Source organism: Benincasa hispida, chromosome 12 (assembly GCF_009727055.1).
Source record: "Benincasa hispida cultivar B227 chromosome 12, ASM972705v1, whole genome shotgun sequence".
Taxonomy (NCBI): Eukaryota; Viridiplantae; Streptophyta; class Magnoliopsida; order Cucurbitales; family Cucurbitaceae; genus Benincasa; species Benincasa hispida.
The window spans coordinates 81097762-81106262 of NC_052360.1; the positions used below are offsets into that span (position 1 = coordinate 81097762).

An 8501-nucleotide genomic window follows, 5' to 3' on the forward strand; every position below is an offset into this window, starting at 1 on the left:
TAAACTAAAAAAGATTAATAAATGGTTATTGGGTTATTAACTTTTTTTTAATCTTTTTCTTTTTCTTGCCTTTTAACTCCAATCAAACATTTTAAAAAAAATAATAAAAGAAAGAAAGAAAAGAAGACCAAATTCTAGCACCCTTTAATTTTCCAGTAAAATTTTTGACAAAAGAGGAATCAAAGAGGCAAGAATTTAAATTAAAAAAAAAAAAAAAAAAAAGTTTCATTTAGAGACGGTTGCGGCGTCGAGGCGTCGGAGCACGGCGGAGCGCCGTGTCTAAGGAGGGTTTCGCGGCAGAGTTGAGTCGCCCCTCTCCTGCCGTCGTGGATGAACCGCCACTCCACCGGCGAAATGCGGTGGTCGAGCCCGCTGCTGTTTGCATGGCCCATGCAGCTGAGCCATTGGGTCGAGGAGGGCCGACAAGTCGTAAGTAGCCGGCAGGAGGAGGCGGACGGCAAGGTCTGAGATGGAAAGCGGGTTTGTGCCGGGAACTTGGCGGCGGAGGTGGCGGAGATTGGGTTCGACGGCGACGGAGCTCCATGGTGTGCTAGATGGGCTTGAAAGTACGTCCAGCTCGGCTTGTAAAACTCACCACTTCCAACGTTTTTAATTCACATGTATATAAATTAACCTTCTATATTCAATCTTAAAGATCATTAAAAAGAGGGAAAAAAATATTCCCATGTAAACTATATGTTTTGTGGCCCAGATTAAATTAATTTTTTATATAATACAAAAAAAATGGGAAAAACATACTTCCACCATGCATTAAAAAAAAAAAAAAAAGCAAATGGCAAAAACCACTCTAAAGTTTGGTAGTAATTGTAATTACGCCCTCGAACTTGTACAGTTGTAGACACTTGGACATATAGACTTAATTGTTACAACTATATAAGTGTCAAGGTTTAATTTTAATTAACATTTACATAAGTTTAAGGACTCAATTATTACAATTTTAAATGCGACAGTGTAATAACAACTACCCACCATATTTTAGGGACAACTTTTACAATTTACCAAAAAAGAAATGAGCTTTTGGTCGATTTTGATTTTTGTACTCTTAAAACCCTCATTTTAAGATAGGTTGATTAGAGAGAGAGAGAAAACTATAGAAATAAGATCATACTAGTGGTAGTATAAGGTATTGAAAAAAAAAAAAAGAAAGAAAAATGCTAAAATATAATTCGACGCAAAAATATAAAAACAAAAAACATGTCTTGTTTATTGTATTTTTTTAATACAAATAATTGTAAGAATAAAAAAATCAAACCTCCCACTTCAAAGAAGAAATATATCCATTATTGTTGAGCTTGTCCTATGTTTATTGTATTTAAAAAGTATAGAAATAACTTCATAGTGAAAGTTGAGGTTAAGATGTAAAAATATATTATTGGGAGAGTAGATTACACAAGAAATAAGAAAGTGATCAGTAAAAGTCTCTGTTTTCATTGTTGTTTGAGGTAAAATAATGTTTTAAAATGGAAGCTAGAAAGTATAAAATTAATTTTTCATTTTTGTACTATTTTCTTAAAAAAAAAAAAAAAAAAAAATTACCAACCATACTGTTAATAGTACACAGATACTTACGCAGTAGGTATTGCTAATATATGCAGTATACATATTAGGTTAAAAAAAAAGAAGTAAAAGTACTACATTTACTCCGAAAATACTATTAGAACTATATAGTATTTGGATAAGATCTCTTTATATATATACACATATACTTTGTTACCCCTTCTATGACAACTCCAATACTAATTTTTTAACCAATTAAAGACTTAAAAGTAAATGTAACAATCAAAACCATAATGTTAAAACTCCTGTTCTAATCAAGTCATGTGAACTAAAATTGTTTAAAATTGTAGTCCATAAACTTCATTCACCTTGAAAATTTTAACTCAAAACCTTCATTTTTAGTTTGATATTCTTCAAAATTATACCAATTTCTTTGTTTTTTTTTTTCCATTTGTTACTAATACTTTTGAAATCTCATCTAAATTAAAAACAAAAAGAAAAAGAAAAATTTTAGGCACCATTTGATAACCATTTCGTTTTCTATTTTTGCTTTTGAAAATTAAGCTTATTTTCTCTCAATTTCTTACAATGATTTGTATCTTTTTTAAGTATAATAGTTGAATTCTTAGTCAAATTCTAAAAACAAAACAACCTTTTAAAAGTTATTTTTTTTAGTTTAAAAATTTTAACTTGGTTTTTTAAACAATTGGTAAAAACTAGATAACAAAGAAAGAATTTTGAAGAGGATGTGATGTCTATAAGCTTAATTTTCAAAAACAAAAACAAAAAACTAAAATCTTGTTTGAGAACCATTTGGTTTTTAGTTTTTGTTTTTTAAAATTAAGTCTATACCATCTATATTACTTACAATGATTTAAATCTTTTTTAAGTACAATGTTTGAATTCTTAGCCAAATTTAAACAACAAAACCAATTTTTTTTAGTTCTCAAATTTTGATTTGGTTTTTTAAACCATTGGTGAAAGGTAGATAAAAAGAAAGAATTTTGGAAGTAGAAGTAGTGTTCACAAGCTTAATTTTCAAAAACAAAAAATAGAATGGTTACTAAACGAAACTCAATTATTAGGTTTTTAATTTAAAATTTTAAAAATATTCTTAAACGTAGAGAACAGAACAATTAAAATCGTGGGTATAAAAAAAGTTTCCAAAACAAAACATTTCTAAAACATATAGAAACTAAATCAAATGTGAAAAAAAAAAAAAAAAAAAAATGACAAACAAAATAAAAAAGATTACTTATGCTTTGAAAAGAAAAAGAAAATGTAGAAAATATTTTTTCAAGAAAAAAAAAGAAAACAATTGATATCGTGTGTGTTGTTTTAGAAGATACACTGACAAGAAGCTAAAAATTGGGGAAACGTAGGAAATGACTCTCGTCTCTCTAATCAAAGGCTTAGCTTTAAGGCAATAGACCGACCAATTCCTTAATAACTGCAAAATAATAATAATAATAAAACAACAAAAAATCCCCCAAAACACTAATAAAAGGAAAAAAAAAGACAGATCATTTTGATTAGGGAATATTACCGTAGTAACCGCCGAAGAAATGATTTGATAATAATCAACAAAAGAGTGATAGGTCTAGATTTCAGTAAACTCAATAGTAGGGTAAAATATATATATATATAAACTTAAACTGCCACCCTAACTAAAATTACTAGCTTTTGTTTACCAATTTAAGGGCACTACCCTAGTATTTAAGGGTATAACAGCCCTACATCTCTAAATCCCATTTTAATTGCCTTATTTGGGTTTTCAAATCCTCAAAACAAACACCCTATTTTTTATTTTTTTTTAAAAAAAAAAAACAAAAACTCATCTTCCGACTTCAGAAATAGCTTCAAAAACTAGCCTTTGTTTGAAACAAGTAAAATTCCAAAATTGAAATGTTAGTAGGCAGAGAATCATTTATTTCCATTAAATAGTAATTGTTATTCAAAATAAGAAATAAAAAGAGTGAGAACAAAATATGATTATATATATATATATATATATTTCAAATTGAACATAACTCAATCAATCAAAATTTACCTGTTGTTGAAGAGCAAAGATATGAGCGACGCAACCATAGACAGGGTCCCGAAGGCGGGCTTGAGCCTCGTAACAAATCGTTACGACAGCGTCGAGACGTTTGTGGACCGGGATATGAAGAAGGAGCTTGGAGACATTGCTGGCTCCGAAAACCTTGTGCACGGCCGCGAAATGGGCTGCACCTTGCTCGGAGTCGAAATAAGGGGCAAATATGCAACCGGGAACACACTTTCTTCTCAAGAACTTGCAGGCCCCACATGGACCTCCTCCGCCGCCACCGACACCACCGCCAGTACTGGCAGTTCCCGGGGCTCCGCCGCCGCTAGTACTAGGGTTGGCACTCATTATAGAGGATTTATTTAGTCTTAATAGAAGTGATTTTGAAGGGAGATGGAAGGAAAGAAGAAAAGGGAGAGAAGAGGGTTTTTCAGGGTTTGGTGGAAAATTGTGGTAGTGAAAGAAATGTATTTTTGGGGGAGGATTTTAATTTAATGAGGGGAAAGAAGAGAAGAAGAGACTTGATTTTAAAAGAGAAAAATAAAACAAATTTAAAAAGGAAAAAAAAAAAAAAAAAGAAAATGAAAGTAAGAAAGTCTTTAAAGCCACGCGAGAGAGCAAAGCCTTAACACCTACATTTAGCTGCTTGCGTGAAGCAAACATGCGATAAGCCCTATTGCTAAATATTACTCACTTTCGCTTTCTTTCTCTTTTTTCTTTTTCTTTTTATTATTTTAGTGCTGTCTTTTTTTTGTTTTTTTTTATTTTTCTCTCACTTGAAATCCCTCGTGAGTTTTTCAACTTATAATAACACTCTTTTTTCTTATTATAATTATAATTATAATTCTAACACATTTTTTATAGTGGGGTATTTTTGTTTTCTTATTAACAAAGTAAATATAATATATATATATATAAAGAATTTGGTAGGTTAATGAGACGTGTCTAACAGACTGTCTAAATTTTGCCACACTGCGAGTTTTAAGCTGCGTGGAGGGCAAAAGACGTCAACTTTTTTTTTTTTTTTTTTTTTCTAATGGGGTTAATTGAATAATGACTCAGCTTCTTTTTTTTACATATTTTTCATATATGGTTTTTCATTTACTATAAAAAGCCAAAAGGAGAAAGAGGGTATTTAAGAAAAGCTATACGAGACCCATATCTAAAATGACCCTCTTTGATTTTTTTTCCCCTACTAATGATGATACCCTTTTGAAACCAAAGCCACTAAAAAAACCTCAATAGTTGAATGAGTGAGAGTGAGAGTGAGAGAGAGAAAGTGAATTGGCTCTACTGTTAACTTTCCATAAAAGAACATATTAGATGAAAAAGGTGAGTTTTTTTACCCTAAATTTATTAAATTATGTCCATGTTTGTCATAAGTTCCCTATTACATTAAATAGAATAGTTGCAAATATAGCAATCAAACCCAAAGTATTAGCATATATAATATAATGTAAAAAAATTTATAGAATTTTTGGATATAAGAATATGTAGATCAAACTCTCGAAATGTATCAGTAATAAAATATATTATTGGTAGGAATCTATTAGCGATAGAATCTATCACTAATAGATTTTGATATAATTGTAATTTTTTTAAATTCATATTATACACTTAATTATTATTCTAGAAGTACTATCTATTGTAATTACTTTTCTATTTTTTTTTTTTTTTGATAATATGTGTGTCGGCACAATTGAAATTGAGAGTATAAATTATAACATTTATCTAAATTTAAAATTTGATGGGATAAAATTGAAAGTTTAAAGTGAATGTATGGAAAAAAAATTTAAATATATTATAATCTAGAGGAGGGGCCAATGAAGAAGGTCAAATATAAGAAGTTCGGCGTTCAAAGTGGGGTCCACAGAACAGGGTACACCAATTTGCGGATGCCACGTTTGAGTCGGTGACCACGAATGTAACGGCCGGGTAATTTGATGACCTCACCTCCAGAGTGGGGGCCCCACGCGCCGTTCAAACTTGTTATATACAAGGTAACGTCTTTCTTTCTTCATAATTATTATTTATTATATTCTTTTAATTATCATAACAGTTTTGAACATAAACCAATTTCACTACTTTACTTTATTACATTTTTATTTATTAGTAGTATTACCAAATTAGTCTCATAATTTAAGTTTAATTTTTGTAATAGACGAGAAGAAATCCAATACAAATATACTTCTAAAGGTCATATATGGACAATGTCAATGTCACCAATCATGTTTAGTTGTGGAAGAATTTTTTTTAACAATATGGTAGGAAGGAGAATCGAAACTGATTTCAATGCTAATGTTACAAAATCGACAAATAAATAATGTAAAAAATAAATAAATAAATAAAAACCATAAAAGAATAGAGAAGTTCGACATACAAATTTACATGACCCACTAACAAGATATTAGCTACGTTCACATGAGACAGAGAAGAACAAATTTATTAAAGAGAATGTTACATTATACACAATAATGGTATCTCTAAGATTAGAGAGTTTATATAGTGAACTTCTCTAAATAAATATGCCAAAAACGAATTCAAAGTACTCCAACAACTAAATACATGATTTATAACATTTGAATTATGATGTAATCTATCAGTGTGTACTCTGTTGAAGAACTTGATTTAGTGGACCGATTTGAGGATTGGTACTATTAACAATAGTTCGTAGTCCATTCACACAAAATATCTAAACTTGAAGTAAGAAGTACTAGTTCGAAAAGATTTTTGGAGAGATTTTCATGATTTAATCTAGTTTTAAAGAGTTTAATTAAGAAAAATATGGGTTTAAAGCTATTTTGAAGAAACAAAGAATTCAAACCTCTAATCTATTGAATATGGTGATGCAATCAATAGTTCATATGACATACGGATAGTGGCAGATCCATAATTTCATGTTAGGGGCATAATTTCATATAAGATTCAAATTTTAGCCCATTAATGTCTAAATTTTTTGTCATATATAGTTCTTGAACTTTAAAAAATATAAATTAGATCACTAACATCTTAATTTGTGTGTCTAAAATATATTTTTTAAAAAAGATAATGTAACTATTGGCTACAAGATTGAAATTTTGAGGTCTAATGAGAAACAAAAATGTTTTTTTTTTTGGTCTAGTACAAGGGTCAATCGGTAAGCATTTTTAATATTCTATGAGATTTTTAGATACTAAATTGAATATCTATATATTTATTAGATATGAACTTATTAGAGTTAAAATTGAAAGTTTAGATATTTAAAAAATAAAAAAATATATTGCCTCGCCAAAATATTTGAACTTAATTCCCCATCGGAAAGTACAACCACATGACCACTGAAGCAACTTCCTATAATTAGTCTGAACAGAACTTACACATCTAATTGTTATTTACATTTCATCAATAATTTAAAAAACCAAGTCAAATTTTAAGAACTAAAAACCATAACTTTCAAAAATTGCTTTTGTTTTTTAAATTTGGCTAAGAATTTAATCATTGTGTTTAAGAAAAATACACATCATTATAAGAAATGTAGATGAAATAGGTTTAATTTTCAGAAACAAAAACAAAAATTAAAATGATTACCAAATGGAATCTTAATAAAACAAAAGAATTCTATATCATTTGGCTTAAGGGTTTAAAATAATAACTTTCATCAATTAAAATGTCTAAATTTTATTTAATTACACTGTTTTTTTTTTCTTTCTTTCTTCTTCTCTTTTTCTTTTTTTTTTTGAAAATAACGTAATCTATATTTGGTGAGTGAGCTCAAAATGGTTCTTGAGATTTTAAAAAAGTTGACTTTGAGACCCATTGTCTAAAATTTATTTAATTACACTGTTAGAAGATCATTATAGTTAATATCAAGAATTAGGAGTGAGCTCTATACCACCATTGTTATATATATTATAAATTACTAAAATTTAGCATGAAACCACTCAAATTAGATATGAGTGAATGCAACTTAAATATATTATTACACCAACACATGCGTCAAACAAGAAGTGAAGAAAGTTTATTTTCTCAAATTCAAAAAGTCAAAACAAGCATTTTTTTAATATGAAATATAAAATAGTAACCTATACATTGCTAGGGAGAAAGACAAGTTGGACAAGAGTCAAAAGTCAACAATTGCCACATCTGCACAATTAAGCCAAGTCAGCCGTAAAGTTCACGTGTGAAGATCTGTAGAAATATCCAAGTCTGTTACGATTCCTTCATTCTTTGATTTTTTTCCATCTGTATTGTCGATCAATTATTGACTTGTTTTTGAATAATTGTTGTACCCCTCAATTTAGGGTTTTGTTGTGTATAAAAATGCTTTTACAGCCTCTTGAATAATATAATAAAAGTACATAATATTTCTCTCCAAAATTACTTTGAATCATTGATTTGGTATTAGAGCCTTCAAGGGCAGACGCCTTCCCCACTGGATCCTCTAGTGCAATCTCTAAACCTATCAAATTTAGCAATCTTCCCTTGAATCAACTATTCAACCAAATCACCAGCATAAAGCTAGAGTGAGGGAATTTCATGATGTGAAAACTCCAGCCCTACCCATCTTGTAGCTATAAGTTTAAAGGACATTTATCAGGTAACAATCCTTGTCCTCCTATATTTCTTCCCTCGCTTGCTGCTACATCATCTCAGGCGAGTTCTACTGAATCCGAAATATTGACAACCATGGGAGGAGCCTCTAGCTCAATAGCAACAGGGATAGTAAATCCCCAATATAAGGCTTGGATTACTGTGGATCAGCTCCTACTCGGCTGGTTATAATCCTCGATGACATCGAAGGTGGCTGTTCAACTTATGGGCTTCCACAATGCGAAGGAACCGTGGGATGTCATTCACAATTTATTTGGAGTTCAATCGAGAGCACAGGAGGACTATCTCCTTCAAGTCTTCCAGCAGACTCGGAAAGGTAACTCTAAGATGAGTGAATACTTGAAGT

General features: G+C 30.1%; 1 long non-coding RNA gene and 1 pseudogene across 1 annotated transcript; one reads left to right on the top strand and one right to left on the bottom strand.

Annotated features, from left to right (window-relative positions):
• Positions 1–200: 200 nt before the first annotated feature.
• On the bottom strand, positions 201–4037 carry LOC120067682 (annotated as a pseudogene).
• Positions 4038–4732: 695 nt separating this feature from the next.
• LOC120068477 lies at positions 4733–7888 on the top strand. Its single transcript, XR_005479212.1, has 3 exons — positions 4733–4897; positions 5378–5565; positions 7641–7888. It is a non-coding gene; the product is annotated as an uncharacterized LOC120068477 (long non-coding RNA).
• Positions 7889–8501: the final 613 nt, after the last annotated feature.